General features: G+C 42.6%; 1 pseudogene across 1 annotated transcript; it reads left to right on the top strand.

Annotated features, from left to right (window-relative positions):
- Window positions 1-1,340: 1,340 nt before the first annotated feature.
- LOC306661084 (MORN repeat-containing protein 4-like) lies at window positions 1,341-3,103 on the top strand (annotated as a pseudogene). Its single transcript has 2 exons — window positions 1,341-1,410; window positions 1,518-3,103. The product of its transcript is annotated as an MORN repeat-containing protein 4-like (transcript).
- The last annotated feature ends 16,697 nt before the right edge of the window (window positions 3,104-19,800 follow it).

The raw sequence follows: 19,800 nt of genomic DNA, 5'->3' as shown, positions 1-19,800 counted from the left end.
CAACTAAGGTCAGTCGTGTGTGCTCTGTGCTTACATGACTGAGCCCAATAAATCTCTGAACACCAGGGCTCCAACGAGTCCCCCTAGTTGGCGATACTTTATACATGTTGTCACATATCATGGCGGGGAGGATGGGCACTGTCCATTCACCTCCACTGGGAGAGATCAACCAGAAGTGCATGCCTGGTTCCTTATAAGCTCTACCCTATGCACCTTTTCCTCTGCTGATTTTTAATAAACCTTAACTGTGAGTACAACATCCTTTCTGAGTTCTACAAGTCCTTCTTGAGAATCATCAAACCTGAGAGTTGTCTTGGAGATCCTTGGCACAGCAAGGATTAATGGTGGTTATAAAATCCATTCATTAGTATTGAAAAATATTCTTAAGAACTTTTAAATAGTTCAGTAAATTGATTTTTAATGAGTACAAATATGAACAGGGTACATTGGGTAGATGAATTTAGAAAGAATATTATGTCTTTTTGAGTCAATGAATATTTACAAATATTTTGAAATGATAATATTATTAGTCATCCTTCAAGATTAATATCTGTAGAATTCTTTGGTATATTAGGATGCTTGACATTAAACAAAATAGTCCTAGGCAGGAGTGGTGACACACACCCGTAATCCCAGTCACTTGGGAGGCTGAGATAGGAGGATCACAGATTCAAGGTCAGCTTCTGCAATTTAGTGAGGCCCTAAGCAACTTAGTGAGACCCTGTCTCAAAATAAAGGGCTGAGGGTCTGGCTCAGTGGTAATTGCCCCTGGGTTCAATCCCCAGTACCAAAATAAAAAATAAAAATAAAAATAAAAACAGGGCTGGGGATGTAGCTGAGTTGGTAGAGTGCTTGCCTTACAAGAACAAGGCCCTGGGTTCAATTCCCAGCACCGAAAAAAAAAAAAAAATATAGTCCATAAGAATCATATCATTTACATTTCCTTAGGTTCATTGCATCTATACCATGAGTCTTAAATGAAAATGGTTCTATTTGGAAATTTTTCACAACATATAAAGATGAATTAAAAACAGAAAGTTAATGTCTTCACCTCAAAATTTCATTAAAAGGAAAAACACCAAGCCAAGTAAGTGGTGTTTCAAGTACAGATCAGACACATCTATGCTCTCACACAAATCAGATTGTTTTTTCTCTCCAGCACGAAACAAGTGTGTACAGGCTATGAATAAAACAGGAAAGAGGAGAGGTCACGGCCACCGAAGTCCCGCATTGGGGCGTGACAGTTATCCCGAAAGGCCAAGCCCAGGTTGGCCGGCGGCGCGGGTGATAGGGGCCCGAGAAAGGATGGTTAGCCAAGTAGGGACAGAGGAGCCGAGCAGATGACCCAGGCTGGGAAGCGCGACTCCATCCCGGATGCGCTGATCCGAGGGCGGCTGCCTTCCGTGGTGGGTACCAAGCCCAGGACTCGAGTTTCTCGACCACTGAGTCGAGTCCCACAGCACCCATGTTAGCAGGAGAAGCTTCGTCTGGAGCGAATGACAGAAGTGTGTGAGCAGAAGCTGCGGTTCTGGAGAGCAGACCCAGATTTTGTCCTTTTCTTCTATACACTATCACTGTGACCCTGACAGAAGGTTCCTTCACCTACTCCAGTGGGGAGTGGAAGGAGGGTCATGGCCAGTGGAAGGAGGGTCGCAGACATGGTTTTGGACAACTGATGTTTGCAGATGGTGGCACCTTCCTGGGTCATTTTGAGAATGGACTCTTTAATGGTTTGGGGGTACTGACCTTCTCAGATGACTCAAGGTATGAAGGGGAGTTTGCCCAGGGCAAGTTTAATGGCGTTGGAGTCTTCATTTGACATGACAACATGACCTTTGAGGGGGAATTTTTAAATGGCAGAGTAGATGGTTTTGGCCTGCTAACTTTCCCTGATGGTTCTCATGGAATCCCCTGCAACGAAGGTCTATTTGAGAACCACAAGCTGCTACGGCAGGAGAAGTGTTCTGTGGTGGTTCAGCGGGCCCAGAGTGCCTCCAAGTCAGCCAGAAATCTCACTGCTTGATGGGGCAGTAGGCACCAACTGGAACAGTGTCCATAAAGCCAATGACCACCTGAGGTGAACAAAATGAACCAGATCTGAGATGAGATGAGAATGACCACAGAGCCAAAGCCTGTGATGTGCCCCATCACGTGCCAATCAGGATTTGATCACAGAAAGCGCTGAGGATTTTGGCCCAAAGACCCCGAAACAGTGGTTAGGAGTTGTCTTCCTGATGCTTATTTGCTCGAGACAGGAGCTGTGTTTTCTTTTCTTTGTGGTTCTGGGAATTGAACCCAGGGGCACTTAGCCACTGAGCACATCCCCAACCCTTTTTTGTATTTTTTTCTTTTTTTTAGAGACAGGGTCTTGCTGAGTTGCTAAGTACCTAGCTAAGTTGCTAAGGCTGGTTTTCGTGATCCTTCTGCCTCAGCCTCCAGAGTTGCTGGGGTTACAGGTGTGCACTACTATGCCCAGCCACAGGAGCTGTTTTCTTACTTGTTGGTATTTCCTGTTCCTAAGACATGGGGTTACCCAGTGCACACTGGCTGTGGCCTTCACTCCATTTGCTGCCACATGATTCAGAATCTCTTTATTCTGCCTATGTTTGGGGCAGATGGCCCTAGCCCCCACTTAGGGCCAATGCTGTGCACAGCCCTGGAAAAATGAGGAAAAAGATAGGGGTGTCTTAGAGAGTACAGTGGCCCTGTGAAAGTCAAAGCCAGAGCTTTTCTGTACATCAACCCCTCATTCACTGCACTTTGAATCCTGGCTCCAGACTCCCACTTTATCTAATCAGACTAGTCCTTGCTTGTTTCCCCTGTGAAGGATTTGGTAAAAGTGTGTTTTCTTCTCTTTTGACTTTATAAGTCATCTTCCTTACCTGAGTTAGGGCACATAATCTAACCCCCATTTGTGTCTCTTCTTCCTTAGACATCAGATAGGATCCCTTTGTGGCCTAGTCAAGAAAGAAACTGATGTAGTAGTAATCTTATAACTTGCATTTGTTACTCACTCCAGGGCAAAGGGCAGACATATCCAGGCCATGAGGCACTCCCTCAGAGTGCACTGAATGCTAGGGAAGGCCTGCATTGACACAGTTCTTTCCCTTAGGTGGTAGATCGGACTCACCTCAACCCGGGGTGTAGGTAGACTTGGACCCATCCTGGGACTGCAGTGAACTGAACAAGCATTGACTCCTTCTCACATTTGACTTGCTGACTTGCTGTAACTTTCCCACCAAGAGTCTTGATCTTCAGGCCTCAGTCAGTTCTTGGCAGGTAGAATCCCTGTACAGTTCATCAGGAGGCCTCCAGTGACTGCAGGACTCAGACACACCCCCAGATCCCATCCTCACACTGAATCTCCCTCAACAGCAGACTGTGGTGGAAATTATAGCCGTGCGCCTCTATTTACTCCGTGAACTGTATTGTAGAATCAAGTGCTCATAGGAATAAACAAATCACCAGATCTGCCTATAAAAAAAAAAAAAAAAAAAAAAAAAAAAAAACAGGAAAGTGATCAGTAAGTACTACGGCAAGTACTGGAAACCACGTGTTCTCCCTAACCAGACCTCACACCAGCAGACCTCACGAGAATAGTGTGAGAGAGTGCTGCCTCAGGGGAAAAAATTTCAAAATGATTACTTATGAACTGAAAGTCTTTTTCACTGTGCACCTTCTTGTCCCGACTGCCTCCCGTAGCCCTGGTGCAGTCACTTCGAGCCCAAGCACCCCGCCGCGCTCCTCCTCCTTCTCCAGACAACCCCCCTATGTTCAGGAGCGGATGCTCTGGGACCAAACCACTCACCACGCTGTTCCACCGGATAGCAGCCCAGAGCCCTGGCGCAGCTGCTCCAATTCCAAGCGACGTGCCGAGCCCGTATTTCTCCTTCTCCTCTGGGCAGCCCCCTGTGTTCAGGGGTGGTCACATTCAGTCCAAACAGCTCACCAAGCACCTTCTCCTTTGGGCAGCCTCCCAGAGCGCGGGTGGGTTGCGCCGAGTCCAAGCGCTGTGGTGAACAGCCACCTCTCCAATGCCCCCAGCTGTCTGCGGTCACTGCTCCGGCGGGGGGAGGGGCGCCTCGCCGGCAGTTCTACTTTGCAAAGATCCCTGCTTTCGGGGCTACCGCCCCGTCCGGGATGCCTGCCCAGTGGGAAACACTCACCCGGCTGCTTTGAGTTGGTCCCAAGTCTCTCAATATCTCCTTTTCTTGAGTCCTGAGTCCACGCTGCTCCTCCGGATAGCCGCCCGGAGCCCTGGCGCAGCTGATCCAATTCCAAGCGACGTGCCGAGCCCGTATTTCTCCTTCTCCTCTGGGCAGCCCCCTCTTCAATGCTCCCAGCTGTCTGCGATCACTGCTCCGGCGGGGGGAGGGGCGCCTCGCCGGCAGTTCTACTTTGCAAAGATCCCTGCTTTTGGGGCTACCGCCCCGTCCAGGACTCCTGCCCCGTCCGGGACGCCTGCCCAGTGGGATACTCTCGCCCAGCTGCTTTGAGTTGGTCCCAAGGCTCTCTATATCTCCTCTTCTTGAGTCCTGAGTCCTGGAGCAACACGAAACGCAGCCACCCTCTAGTCCGCCATCTTGAATCCCCCGAAAGTCTTTTTCAGATATTGAAAAAGGATTTTTAAGATTTTCCCAAATTTACTAATTGTAGGTTCAAAATTCTCTTTTGAATGTGCCACTGAGTTGTATTTTACTGGTGCTATTAAGCATGCTGCTTCACCATCTTCTACATCAAATGCCTGTACAGATCCTTCACTTGCTTTCAGAGAGATTTCTGGGACTCATCAGTATAGTGAAGTTGGATGTAGAAACTCCATATCTATGGGTTTGGCATCCACAGATTTAACCAACCCAAAAACCTTTGGACTTGGAATCCCAGAGCTCAAGAGGCTGAGGCAGGAGGATCACCAAATTCAAAGTCAGCCTCTGCAATTTATTGAGGCTATAAGCAACTTAGTGAGATCCTGTCTCAAAATAAAAAATACAAAGGGCTGAGGATGTGGCTCAATGGTTAAGTGCCCCAGGTTCAATCCCTGGTACCAAAGGGGAAAAAAAAAAAAAAAAAAAAAAAAAAAAAACAAAAAAAATTATATCTGTACTAAACATGTACAGACTTTTCTTTCTCATCATTATTCTCTAATCAATACGTATAACAACCACTGACACAGTATTTACACTGCATTAGGTATTATAAGTAATGTAGAGATGATTTGAAGTACATAGGAGGATTGCAGAGGTTAAATGCAAATAACTCATCCTTTTCTATAAGCAATATTAGCATCCAAGGAGTTTGGTGTCCATGAAGTTCTGGAACCAGTCCCCCACAGGTACCGAGGATGACTGTATTCATCAACTGTGAAAAGCAACGAGGAAACTCACGCAACTGTAACCGTCATGTTTGGGTCATGCCCTTCAGTTGTTTGTTCAGAAAATAATAAAGCAGCGTATAATTAACAAAATTACTGGCTGGAAACAAGAAAATAATGAGCGACTGTCACCATTTTTCTATCTGTCATAGGAGTTCCTTTGAAAGTTCTTTGTCATGTAATTATGTTCAAACAAAATGAAATAACAGCCATTCCTTGTTTTTCAAAAGGACAACGACTCACTCTGAGGAGGTGGGAATGCTAGAGGGCAGAGTAAGAGTGAATGATGAACACAATATTGCACATGTGTATTCTGAAATGCCTGACAAATGTCAAAGAAAGAAAAAGAGGTAAATACCTGGGTAAATCCATGTGAAACTCAAGAACTCCACTTTCTAGTTGTGGCTCTGTCTCAGGAGCAACGTAACATGGATGCTCCCTCCGGCGCAGAGCAGTCTGTAAGTCTCAGCAGACACTCGCCCAATCTAGAGCTATCAGAGAAACCCCAGCAGATGAACGGCAGATGAACGGACTGGACTAGCTCCTGAGAAGAAAGTGATACCGCCATTTACCGGTGACGAGTTCTGCTCCTTCTAATGTTGAAGATTGAACACTAGAGAAGCACGCCAAGGCAAGCATATTAAGCAGGTTTTATTTAAAGGTAATAATACAGACTTCTCCCAGCAGGAAGAAGGGGGCCATGGCTGATGTTCTAAAAGTCCCCGGAAGTGTGCTCACCCTACATCTTTTATAGGTTAAATTCTCTTTTGTTCTCCAGTTCTCTCCTCCCCTTATCTCTCCTTCCTGCCTACGTGACTAGGCCTGGTTTTTCATTAAGTAAGAAGCCATGGGCAGGGGGAGGGCCCAGGGGGCACCAATTAGCAGCTCCTTGTTTGCAGTCCTTGATAAAGGCAGGTAAATTTGGTGACATTCCATTCTTCCAGGGGCAGTCTCCAACTTCCAGAGGCAGATGGCTTTATGGCCTCCATTTCCTCAATTTGACCCGATCCCCTATTTCTACCCTACCTGTTCCCAATTCTGGCTTCAAAAGGACCCACGCAGCCGGCTGACAGGTGGCTGTCCTACCTCTCACACCAGAGTGGATGGGGAGGCAGAACTATAGTCCCAACAAAGGCTGCCAGGAGCCTGTGGTTGGCAGTACTCTGCAGATGTCTCTCCCGACTGTACCCCAGAGTCAGACAGGACCCATGAAGGTCGTATAAAGCACTGTAGGTGTTAAGTGGGGGAAGAAGAAATTGAAGGTGCTTGGAAGTGAGGAAGAAAGACTACATTAAGAAAAGTTCTCTGAAACTTGGAAATAAGACAAAAAGATTACTGTGCACCCTTTCCAAGTCATACTAGGACACAGTCTAACAAGATCTTAAAAGGATTACCTGATTATCTGGGGAGTACAGTATTATTGGACTGACTGATTTATTTCTGAGTCAGGCCCATATTCTGTAAAGTTAGGTGCCAATTTGAAAAAGACTGTTAAGTTGCAAGCGATTTCCTGTCCAATAGAAAGTATTTTAGTATTTTTGTACCTAATTTTTTTTTTATTGTAAACAAATGGGATACATGTTGTTTCTCTGTTTGGTACATGGGTTAAAGGCATACCATTTGTGTAATCATAAATTTACATATGGTAATGTTGTTTGATTCATTCTATTATTTTTTTCCCTTCCCCCCACCCCTCCCACCCTTCTTTTCCCTCTAAACAGTCCTTTCTTCCTCCATTCGTGCCCCCCTCCCTAACCCTAACCCTAACACTAACTCCTCCCACCCTCCCCCTTATGTGTCATCATCCACTTATCAGCGAGATCATTCGTCCTTTAGTTTTTTGAGATTGGCTTATCTCACTTAGCATGATGGTCTCCAATTCCATCCATTTGCCTGCAAATGCCATAATTTTATCGTTCTTTATGGCACAGTAATATTCCATTGTATATACATACCACAGTTTCTTTATCCACTCATCAATTGAAGGACATCTAGGTTGATTCCACAATCTGGCTATTGTGAATTGAGCAGCTATGAACATTGATGTGGCTGTATCTCTGTAGTATGCTGATTTTAAGTCCTTTGGGTATAGACCAAGGAGTGGGATAGCTGGGTCAAATGGTGGTTCCATTCCAAGTTTTCTAAGGAATCTCCACACTGCTTTCCAGAGTGGCTGCACTAATTTGCAGCCCCACCAGCAATGCATGAGTGTACCTTTCTCCCCACATCCTCGCCAACACTGGTTGCTTGTATTTTTGATAATCGCCATTCTAATTGGGGTGAGATGGAATCTTAGGGTGGTTTTGATTTGCATTTCTCTTATTACTAGAGATGTGGAACATTTTTTCATATGTTTATTGATTGCTTGTACATCTTCTTCTGTGAAGTGTCTGTTCATTTCCTTAGCCCATTTGTTGATTGGATTATTTGTATTCTTGGTGTTGAGTTTTTTGAGTTCTTTATAGATTCTGGAGATTAGTGCTCTATCTGAAGTATGATTGGCAAAGATATTCTCCCACTCTGTAGGCTCTTTCTTCGCATTGCTGATAGTTTCCTTTGCTGAGAGAAAGCTTTTTAGTTTGAATCTATCCCAGTTATTGATTCTTGCTTTTATTTCTTGTGCTATGGGAGTCCTGTTGAGGAAATCTGGTCCTAGGCCGACATGTTGAAGATCTGGACCTACTTTTTCTTCTATAATCTGCAGGGTCTCTGGTCTGATTCCAAGGTCCTTAATCCATTTTGAGTTGAGTTTTGTGCAGGGTGAGAGATAGGGGTTTAGTTTCATTCTGTTGCATATGGATTTCCAATTCTCCCAGCACCATTTGTTGAAGAGGCTATCTTTTCTCCATTGCATATTTTTGGCACCTTTGTCTAGTATTAGAAAGTTGTATTTATTTGGGTGTGTGTCCGTGTCCTCCATTCTGTACCATTGATCTACCTGTCTATTTTGGTACCAATACCATGCCGTCTTTCTTACTATTGCTTTGTAATAAAGTTGAAGTTCGGGTATTGCGATATCCCCTGCTTCATTTTTACTGCGAAGGATTACTTTAGCTATTCTGGGTTTCTTATTCTTTTAGATGAATTTCATGATTGCTTGCTCTATTTCTGTAAGGTACATCATTGGGATTTTAATTGGAATTGCATTTAATCTGTATAGCCCTTTTGGTAGTATGGCCATTTTGACAATATTCATTCGGCCTATCCAAGAACATGGGAGATCTTTCCATCTTCTAAGGTTTTCTTTAATTTCTTTCTTTAGTGTTCTGTAGTTCTCATTGTAGAGGTCTTTCCGCTCTTTTGTGAGGTTGATTCCCAAGTATTTTATTTTTTTCGATGCTATCGTGAATGGGGTAGTTTTCTTAATTTCTCTTTCTGAGGATTCATAACTTATGTATAAATATGCATTGGATTTATGAGCATTGATCTTGTAACCTGCTACTTTACTGAATTCACTTATGAGTTCTAAAAGTTTTCTGGTCGAATTTCCAGGTTCCTCTAAGTATATAATCATATCATCAGCAAATAGGGATAGTTTGAGTTCTTCTTTTCCTATTCGTATTCCTTTAATTTCTTTGGTCTGTCTAATTGCTCTGGCTAGCGTTTCAAGGACGATGTTGAATAGAAGTGGTGAAAGAGGGCATCCCTGCCTTGTTCCAGTTTTTAGGGGGAATGCTTTCAGTTTTTCACCATTTAGAATGATATTAGCCATGGGCTTAGCATAGATGGCCTTTACAATGTTAAAGAATGTTCCCACTATCCCTATTTTTTCTAGTGTTTTGAGCATGAAGGGGTGCTGTATTTTATCAAATGCTTTTTCTGCATCTATTGAAATAATCATGTGATTCTTGACTTTAAGTCTATTGATATGGTGAATGACATTTATTGATTTCCTGATGTTGAACCAACCTTGCATCCCTGGGATGAAACCCACTTGATCATGGTGCACTATCTTTTTAATATGTTTTTGTATGCGATTTGCTAAAATTTTGTTGAGAATTTTTGCGTCAATGTTCATTAACGATATTGGTCTGAAATTTTCTTTCCTCGATGTGTCTCTGTCTGGTTTGGGTATCAGGGTAATATTGGCTTCATAGAATGAGTTTGGGAGGGTTCCCTCCTCTTCTATTTCATGGAATACTTTGAGAAGTGTTGGAATGAGCTCTTCTTTAAAGGTTTTGTGGAACTCAGCTGAGAACCCATCTGGTTCTGGACTTTTCTTTGTTGGTAGGCTTTTGATGACCTCTTCTACTTCATTACTTGAATTTGGTCTATTTAAATTGTGTATGTCCTCCTCGTTCAGTTTAGGCAATTCATATGTCTCTAGAAACCTGTTGATGTCTTCGAAATTTTCTATTTTGTTGGAATATAGATTTTCAAAATAGCTTCTAATTATGTTTTGTATTTCAATCATGTCTGTTGTGATATTTCCTTGTTCATTCCAAATTTTAGTGATTTGGGTTTTCTCTCATCTTCTCTTTGTTAGCGTGGGTAAAGGTTTATCAATTTTGTTTATTTTTTCGAAGAACCAACTATTTATTTTGTCAATTTTTTGTATTGTTTCTTTTGTTTCAATTTCATTGATTTCAGCTCTGAGTTTAACTATTTCCTGTCTTCTACTACTTTTGGTGCTGTTCTGTTCTTCTTTTTCTAAGGCTTTCAGCTGTAGTGTTAGGTCGTTTATTTGTTGAGTTTTACTTCTTTTATTAAATGCGCTCCATGAAATAAATTTCCCTCTAAGTACTGCTTTCATAGTGTCCCAAAGATTTTGATATGATATTTCTTTGTTCTCATTTACCTCTAAGAATTTTTTAATTTCCTTCCTAATATCTTGTTATCCATTCATCATGTAATAGCATATTGTTTAATCTCCAGGTGTTGGAGTAGCTTCTGTTTTTTACTCTTTCACTTATTTCTAATTTCAATCCATTATGATCTGATAGAATACAAGGTAGTGTCTCTATCTTCTTGTATTTGCTTACATTAGCTTTGTGGCATAATATATGGTCTGTTTTAGAGAAGGATCCATGTGCTGCTGAGAAGAAAGTGTATTCGCTCTTGGTTGGATGGTATATTCTATAAATGTCCGTTAAGTCTAAATTATTGATTGTGTTATTGAGGTCTATGGTTTCTTTGTTCCATTTTTGTTTGGAAGATCTGTCCACTGGTGAGAGAGGTGTGTTAAAATCACCTAGTTTTATTGTGTTATGGTCTATTTGGTTTCTGAAATTGAGAAGGATTTGTTTGACATACATGGATGAGCCACTGTTTGGGGCACAGATGTTTATGATTGTTATGTCTTACTGATTTATGGTTCCCTTAAGCAATATGTAATGTCCTTCTTTGCCCCTTCTGACTAATTTTGACTTGAAGTCCACATTATCTGAAATGAGGATGGATATCCCAGCTTTTTTGCTGAGTCCATGTGCATGGTATGTTTTTCCCCATCCTTTCACCTTTAGTCTATGGGTATCTCTTTCTATGAGATGAGTCTCTTGCAGGCAACATATTGTTGGATCTTTCTTTTTGATCTAATCTGCCAGTCTATGTCTTTTGATTGATGAGTTCAGGCCATTAATATTCAGGGTTATTATTGAGATATGATTTGTATTCCCGGTCATTTGGCTCATTTTATTTATTTATTTATTTATTTATTTTGACACGACTTGGTTCTTCCTTTATTTGACAATTCCTTTAGGATAGTTCCTCCCTTTGCTGATTTGCTTCTTTGTTTTTCATCTCTTCCTCATGGAATATTTTGCTGAGAATGTTCTGTAATGCTGGCTTTCTTTTTGTAAATTCTTTTAGATTTTGTTTATCATGGAAGGATTTTATTTCATCATCATATTTGAAGGTAAGTTTTGCTGGGTATAAGATTTTTGGTTGGCATCCATTTTCTTTCAGGGCTTGAAAAATGTTGTTCCAGGCCCTTCTAGCTTTTAGGGTCTGGATTGAAAAATCTGCTGATATCCGTATTGGTTTCCCCCTGAATGTAATTTGATTCTTTTCTCTTGCAGCCTTTAAAATTCTGTCTTTATTTTGTATGTTAGGTATTTTCATTATAATGTGCCTTGGTGTCGGTCTGTTGTAATTTTGTATATTTGGAGTCCTATAAGCCTCTTGTACTTGATCTTCCATTTCATTCTTCAGATTTGGGAAATTTTCTGATAGTATTTCATTGAATAGATTGTTCATTTCTTTGGTCTGTTTCTCTAAGCCTTTCTCAATCCCAATAATTCTTAAATTTGGCCTTTTCATGATATCCCATAGTTCTTGGAGATTCTGTTCATGATTTCTTACCATCTTTTCTGTTTGGTCCACTTTGTTTTCAAGGTTAAATATTTTGTCTTCAATATTTGAGGTTCTGTCTTCCAGGTGTTCTATCCTATTGGTTATGCTTTCTATGGAGTTCTTAATTTGGTTTATTGTTTCCTTCATTTCACGGATTTCTGTTTGGTTTTTTTTCAATATCTCTAACTCTTTATTGAAATGATATTTTGCTTCCTGTATTTGCTCTTTTAACTGTCGATTGGTGCGATCATTCAGTGCCTGCATTTGCTCTTGCATCTTGTCATTTGCTTCCCTGATCATTTAATTATGTACATTCTGAACTCCCTTTCTGTCATTTCTTCTGCCATGCTGTCATTGGGTTTTATTGATGTAACATCTAGATTTGTTTGCAGCATTTTCTTTCCTTGTTTTCTCATATTGTTCAGGTATCAGTGGACCGCTGAGATATTGCAGATTTCCTCTATTGACTTATAATGTCCCTGAAGATTTCTAGTATATCCCCTCTTAGCCTTCAGTAGCCTGAAGTCTTGGAGGAAGTTGATAATGCAGTGCTCCACAAGGAAGCTGCCTCTCTAGGGGTGGTGGCCTTCCAGTGGGGTATATTCCCTGCTAGTGGGCAGAGGTACCTTCACTTGCTGACGAATGGTCATCCAAAGGGGAAGTAGGATGTGGGCTGATGCAAGGCCAGTTTGGGCCTGTGTCTCTGGTTTTACAGTCCCTTGGGAGAACCTCACCCAGCAGGGAAGACTCACCTGGTGGGGAGGTCTCGCTGGTCAGTTCCCCTCCTAGAGGTTCCGTTCAATTCACAACTACCGCCTGGGTTGGGCAGCCTTCTTCTGCAATGTTCCCAGGGACCCGGACCTACCTCCTGGGCCTGGAAGCCTCGCCCTTTGCAGACGAATCTCCTTAGGCTGCCTCCCCTCAGAGAAGCTGCCTGCAGTCCTGGAGCCTTTGCTCTGCCCCTCAGTTTGTCTGTGCGGCTCTTCCACCAAGAAGCCGCCTAGGTCCTGGGACCCTGCTCTGCACCTAATCGCCTGGCTATGCGGCCCCTCCTCTGAGCAGCCACCTGGAGCCCCTTACAGGCGCTCCGAGTCCCAGTCACCCGCCACATGCCTCTTCCTCCGGCAGCTGCCTGGTGTTCCGTGCAGTCGCTCTAAGTCCAAGTGACCCACCGCGCACCTCCTTCTCCTCCAGGCAGTCACCCAGAGATCTGGTGCGTTCGTCACGAATCCCAGGAACTCACTGTGTACCTCCTCGTCCCAACTGCCATCCATAGCCCTGGTGCAGTCACTCCGAGCCCAAGCACCCCGCCGCGCTCCTCCTCCTCCTCCAGGCAACCCCCCCTGTGTTCAGGAGCATTTGCTCTGAGTCCAAACCACTCACCATGCTGCTCCTCCAGATAGCCGCCTGGAGCCCTTGCAGCTGCTCCAAGTCCAAGTGACGTGCCGAGCCCGTGCTTCTCCTTCTCCTCTGGGCAGCCCCCTGGTGTTCAGGGGTGGTCGCTTTCAGTCCAAACAGCTCACCGCGCACCCCCTCCTTTGGACAGCCTCCCAGAGCCCAGGTGGGTTGCTCCGAGTCCAAGCGCTGTGCTGAGCGGCCTCCTCTCCGATGCTCCCAATTGTCCGCTTTCACTGCTCCAGCGGGGGGAGGGGTATCTTCATCGGGCAAATCTACTTCACAAAGTTCCCTGCGTTCGGGGACTACTGCCCCATCCGGGACGCCTCCCCAATGGGAGAGACTCACCTGGCTGCTTTGAGTTGGTCCTAAGTCTCTCTATATCTCCTCTTCTTGAGTCCTGAGTCCTGGAGCAACATGAAACGCAGCCACCCTCTAGTCCGCCATATTGAATCCTGTCTGTACCTAATTTTTTTATCTTATTCCAGCATTCTTCTTTAATTGAACAAATATGCCAATCTCTATCTGGCTGTTTCCCTCACTAATAAGTCTTTTACATATTCTAATAATATATTTATGAAAGTGGGTTTTTTTTAACTTTTTGAAAAGAATCCATTGATAGAAGGAAGGAAAGAAGGAAGAAGGAAACTTTCTATGCCAGACACAGGGCTGGGGAGAGCACGGAGGCTGAGAGCGCAGCCTCATCTCCACATGGTCCAACACAGTGGTACTTGCAATCCAGTGTATGAAATATACACTGGATTTCCAAAGCTTGGTGTGCAAACAAGAATGTAAATCATCTCATTAATGCTTTTAAAGTGCCCATTGTATGTTGAGTAGATGTTTAAGTTTTGAGTCAAATTAAAAAAAAAAAGAGTAAGGTTGGCACATCCCCTCCCTGCCTCTTTACCTCTCCTATCCCTTCTCTGCCCCTCCCCGACCTGCAGGCTTTCTCTGGTAAACTCAGGTTAGGCTGGAGTCTAATCTGGGCCAGAAGCACTACAGAGCTCCTGAGACACCAATCATAGTGCAGACCCTCATGCACATAGTATTATCTGAAAAGCATAATGTCCCCCCAATCCCCAGCTGTAGTCCCTCTTATGTTAAATGAGGGCCTAGAACTAGAGAAGTTTGCTAACTGCAGTCTGCAGACCCTGGGCACTGCCCTGAGGCCGCTGAGGGAGCCCTGGCAGCGGGGACAGCTGTATGAGCTGGGGACAGCTGTATGAGCTGGACTCCGGGACACTCACCCACCTGGACTCATCACAGGAACTCAAATTGAAACTTCCTTAAACCTCACACTTCAGAGTAAGATTTTACTTGAAGCGAGAACAATCACAGTTTCTTTATTTCCATATATATTTCCAATGTTTATGACATATAAATGCTTCAGATGTTATTCTTTAGCATTAGACTTTTCAAGGTGGTATAATAATTCCATTTAAATAATAAATCACAGAGTATTTTTAATGTGCATAGAACATAGACACATCTATCATTAGAGTAGCCAGCAGCATGTACTTTATTGTTCTATGGTATTGTAACTGGGCTGATAACCACAGCTCGCTTAAAATACTTTTATGTGGCATTTATGTAGCATATAAATTATTTATGTGTAGCCCTCTAACACAGAATCAACCTATTTTACCTGTTTATAAATGCAATTTATGCCTGATGTTGAAGAAAATCAAAGTTGCTTATGAATAATATCACACACAGGAGAAAGTGTTCAAGAAACATACAGCGCTGGGGAAGGATCTCAACAATGCCAGGAAGGCACAACGGCTGCCTAATTGCCAGTCAAATTGCAAAACATCCCCACCCAAATCCCAGCAATGCAGTAGGCGCCTTGACTCACCAAGATGGCCTCTAAGAGGAAAGAAAACACAAACTTGCTTATGTCTCTTGATCGTCACATTGAACACTACACATAACTTCACCTCTCCTTGCCTCCTTCAAGTTGGTGCTTTTGAGTTTTATTGTTGTACTTGTCATTTGGTCATTTTTTAAAACACTACTCTGGGGTTTTTTCTGGATTATATAAATCTAGGGGGAAATATGTTATTAGGTAGGACCCTATCCAAAAATATATTTTAACCTCACATAAGCATAGGCAACCCATGACTATTCAGGGCTCCACAATTATTGGCATCCATATCTGTCCTCATCATGTGGATTCTGCATTTCCTCCCAGTTGATATCTCTTCCACTTCCAGCTAACGGGCGCTCACTCTGGCCAACAGGAAGGAGAAAGGAGATATAAGAGGGCATTTCCATTGTCCCCTTTAAGGACACTACTCTACAGATGTGCCAACCATTTCCATTCATATACTCTTGTCTAGAATTCAGCCTGTGGCCATGTAAGCAGCCATGGTCACTGAGAAAGGATGCATAGGTCCAATAGCCTAGTTTCTAGCTAACATTTGAGGGCACTTGCAGAGGAATAATGGAAGAATAGATATCAGGGACTCATGGCTGTCTCCAACTCAGTCTGCCTCCTGGGTCACCCAACTCTCTGTGCACACCATTCCATTCCCTACAGGACACACACTCACCCTCCTCAAAATACTGCAGCAAAATGCAAATCGGGTACCTCTTCCAGATCAGGGTTCAGATTATCTCAGTGATGAACTCTTTCTCAGTCAAATCGAGCTCTTTGTGATCCTGTGACCTACAGACTACGAGTTGCCATCTACCCCAAGATTACAAGGGAGGAGTGAGAAGCAGGTTAACTGCAATTAAATCTATGATTAGGTAAAAGGGAACAGGTAAAAGTTCATAGTAGTCATGAGTCCACAACAACCAATTCCATTGTTCTCTGTTACAGAGAAAGTCCCTTATTTAGACCATCCAGATTCGCCAGGTTCTGCCCGTGGAGTTCCTCCCTGGTTCACTGTGCTCTCCAGCCTGATTTTCCTTGTCCATTATCTTCCATGGCCAAAATAGAGGTGGACATTTGAAAGCATCCCCTTCTTGGAAGTGCACAATGTCCTGCTGTTTGAGGTTGGGAGGCCTGGACTTCAGAGGTAGAAAAATCTCAGGTTTTCACAGCCAGGCTCATGGTTTCTTTGTCAATATAATTCCTCCAAAAACTTGGTAGAGAGATGAGCTGTTTGCATCTACTCTGTTCCAAATATCCCACGTGCAAACATCCACTGACCAAACTGCACACAGTTCCGCACATAGTTGTTAAATCTGTGGACTCTGGAGTCTCTTCAGCCCAGGTCCCTCTCTACCAAGTTTACGACTTCCAGAAAACCTCAGAGGAGAAACAGTTTTAGCATAAAGGCGTCATCCTTAATCTGATTTCTGGCATGCACTGGGCTCCCACTGGCAGAAAACTCTTAATAGAAGGTACTGGAAAAGACTTGGGGCCACAGTTTTATCTCCTGCTTAGGCTGTCTTTTCACAGCCATTGAAGCATATCACTGCTTCACTGGGAGTATAGTGATTATCTTATCCAAACTGCACAGTTCCAAATTTCAGACTTTCAACCAATTTGAACTGGAGGCCACAAGCAGTGAGCACCTCCCAGAGGACTGTACGTCCTCCTACCTCTGCTTTCAGGTGGACCAGCTCCAGTCTGCTCTCATCGCTCTCCTAGAACACTGATGAAAGCAGAAAGAAGAACCCACACCACAGCAGTACTCTAGTTTCCCCATCACCTCAGTAATACCACATCCTCCTTTGGCAGGTGATTAGCTCTCTAACTGTGACAGCTTCTTTTTTTCAAATGTGTTGCTACTGCCTAATTGTTGTCACCAGACTGTGTGTGTGTGTGTGTGTGTGTGTGTGTGTGTGTGTGTGTGTGTGTGTGTTGTGGGGGGTGGGGGCCAGGGTGCACTGGAGATCCAGCCCAAGGGCACTTGACTACTGGCAACATCCCCAACCCTTTTTTCAATTTTTATAGTGAAACAGAGTCTCACTAAGTTTTCCAGACTGGTCCCAAACTTTCACTCCTCCTGCCTCAGCCTCTGAGTCACTGGGATTGCAGGCATGTATCACCACACCTGGCTAGTCACTAGACTTCTGCCTGCAAACTCTGGGTCCTTGTTGCCCACTAGTCATGCATCTTCCCATTTCCAGGTACCAAAATATAAATCAGTTAGAATTGAATTCAGCTTGAAATGAACAAACCAACCGTGGCTTTAACCATTCTAGACATATCTTCCCCCCCACTCCTCTGTTCTCCCCCCCCCCCCCACTTCCCCCTCTTTGTCTCTGTCTCTGCAATTCTAGAGTTTGCATGTCCAGTTCACCATAAGGGACAAGGGTTTTTCCATCCTGTTGTTCTAATGTACTCCCCATGTATTTTCCATCTTGTGGTCCAAGATGGCTATTCTATCCTCAGTTATTACACCCATTTTACAAGCAGCAGGAGTAAAAAGAAAGGGAAATGGGATGTTCCTATACACACATGCTCTGAGGAAACTTTTTAGAAGTTGTATAACACCCCTTCTGCTGACCTCACATTGACCACATTTAACCACATGGCCACATCTATCTGCAAGAGAGGTTGAGAAATGCAATTTCTTTCTGTTCAACCATGGGCTGAGCTCAATTTAGAGTTCTAATATTGAACAGCTATTGGGAAGAGCACTTGTATAACCCAGCTTCACAACTAACTGACCATGGAATCTTGAACACCTTATTGAACCTTTCTGGTCTCACTTCCTTCACCAATAATAAGAACATAGCAATAATAGTACCTACCTCATAAGGTGTTTTGAGTATTGAATTGTTTAGAGGAGTGTTTTCCTGGCAAATAGAAAATACTCAGTAAAAAATTAGATGATATCGATTACAGCAACAAAACACTAAACACAAAAAAATTGGCAAAGGATATACACAATTCACAGAAAAGGAAATAGGAATGGCTAATGAGAATATGAATGTATTCTTAACTTTTTAATAATCATAAATATGCAAATCAAAGCAACTATATTCTACCATTATTTTGGAAAAAATAGAAGAACAGATAAAACCAAATATTGACATATTCTATATTGATGAGGATGTAGGCAAAAAGAGAGGTTCATCAGCTGTCAGTGGAGGCACAAACTGGTTGTATCCTTCCGGGAGGAATCTGACAGTCCAGGGTGACACTAAGTATGTATACACCCTAAAACTGACTGATTCCAATCCCACACACATTCATAAAAAACACACCTTAGGACATGCAGCAAAATTGACTGTGATAGCAAAGAGTTGAAACCAAATCTGGTGTCCACCACTAAAGAAATGAATCATGGTGAGTGCTCATTATGAAATTCTCCATAACAGATGGAACAAACAAAATTTTATCTTACCTGACTGTTTGCTCAGCAGAAACTTCCAAATGTGGTATTGTTGGGTTAAAAGATTCTAATATATATGTCTTTTAGAAGATTTTAATATATACCAGTAAATTTACAATCTTTTTCAACATGGTGTGCTCCTGATTTCTCTAAATCACCTCTGAGTTTTTTTTTTTTTTCTTTTCCATCTTCACCAGTTTGATAGGCAGAAGGTAAGCTTTCATTATTTTAGTTTGCATTTCTTTACTTACTAGCAAAGCTATACATTTTCCAGTTGTTTGGGCATTAGATTTTTTGTGAATTTTTTTGTCACATCCTTAGCATGATTTTCTTAGATTCTTCAAATTCTTCTGACCAGTTTGTGTGGTGAGCACTCTTGACTACCAACCAACTGGAAGCCCATGTCTTCACCAGCCCACCCTCTCCCTTGCTGCCATCCCACTTTGCTCTATCAAAGATTCGAAGGTGGATGGCCACTTTCTTACTTCACTTTCAACTAGAGGTAGGTGGCCAATGGAAGTTGAGAAAAATCTTAGCTGGGACTTTTGGAAAAGGTTTCCCCATCATCTAATATAAAGAAATGATCCAAAGAGTCTAATTCTTCACCATTGACATGTCCTCATGGGATGTATGGGAACTGCTGGAGAAATCTTTCCACTGTGAGGAACAACACTGTTCATACATTGAGGATGCAGCAACCCAAAGTTGAAAGGAAATTGGGTCCCTGATTTTGCCATTAAGTTTAGGAATTAACCCCAGAACTAGAACTGTCCCATCTCTCCAATTCTTATGTGAGGTAATAAACACCATTTCACTTAAGCTATTATTGGTTTGGGTATTCCATAACTTTCAGAAAATGTATATTAGCTAATATAATCTATGAACACTTTATAGTTTAAAAATAATAACACATTTTTATTTATGTTTTTATGTTAAGACAGTCTGCTTCCATTATGGATATTTTAGTTTAAACTTTTATTTTGTAAAGATTAATTATCAAGATCATGCAGCACTGTTTGTATTAAATCATAATCTTAAAGGTTTTCTTTTTTGTTTGTTTGTTTGTTTTGGTTTTGGTTTTGTAGTGCTAGGGATCAAACCCAAGGCCTCACAAGTAGACCAGGGCTCTACCACTGAGTTTTACCCCTGGCCCCTAAACTTTTCTTATAGTTCCTCAGAAAGGTAACCTTGAATGGACCTGGAGGACAAGGTGAAAATAAGCCAGGCACAGAAGAAAATACTATATGATCTCACTTATATATGGAATCTATAACTGTTGAGCTCATAAGCAGAGAGTAGAAATGTGGTTGCCAGAGGCACTGTTCATGGGTACAAACTTTCAGTTATAAGGTGAATAAGTTCTAGGGAATATAATGCAACTAAGGTTAATAATACTGTACTGTATACTTGAAATAAACATGTGAGTTTATCTTACATGTGCTCATC

Source organism: Sciurus vulgaris (assembly GCF_902686455.1).
Source record: "Sciurus vulgaris genome assembly, chromosome: 5".
Lineage (NCBI taxonomy): Eukaryota > Metazoa > Chordata > Mammalia > Rodentia > Sciuridae > Sciurus > Sciurus vulgaris.
The sequence above is the reverse complement of the archived record's forward strand: the minus strand, read 5'-3'. Positions and strand labels throughout refer to the sequence as shown.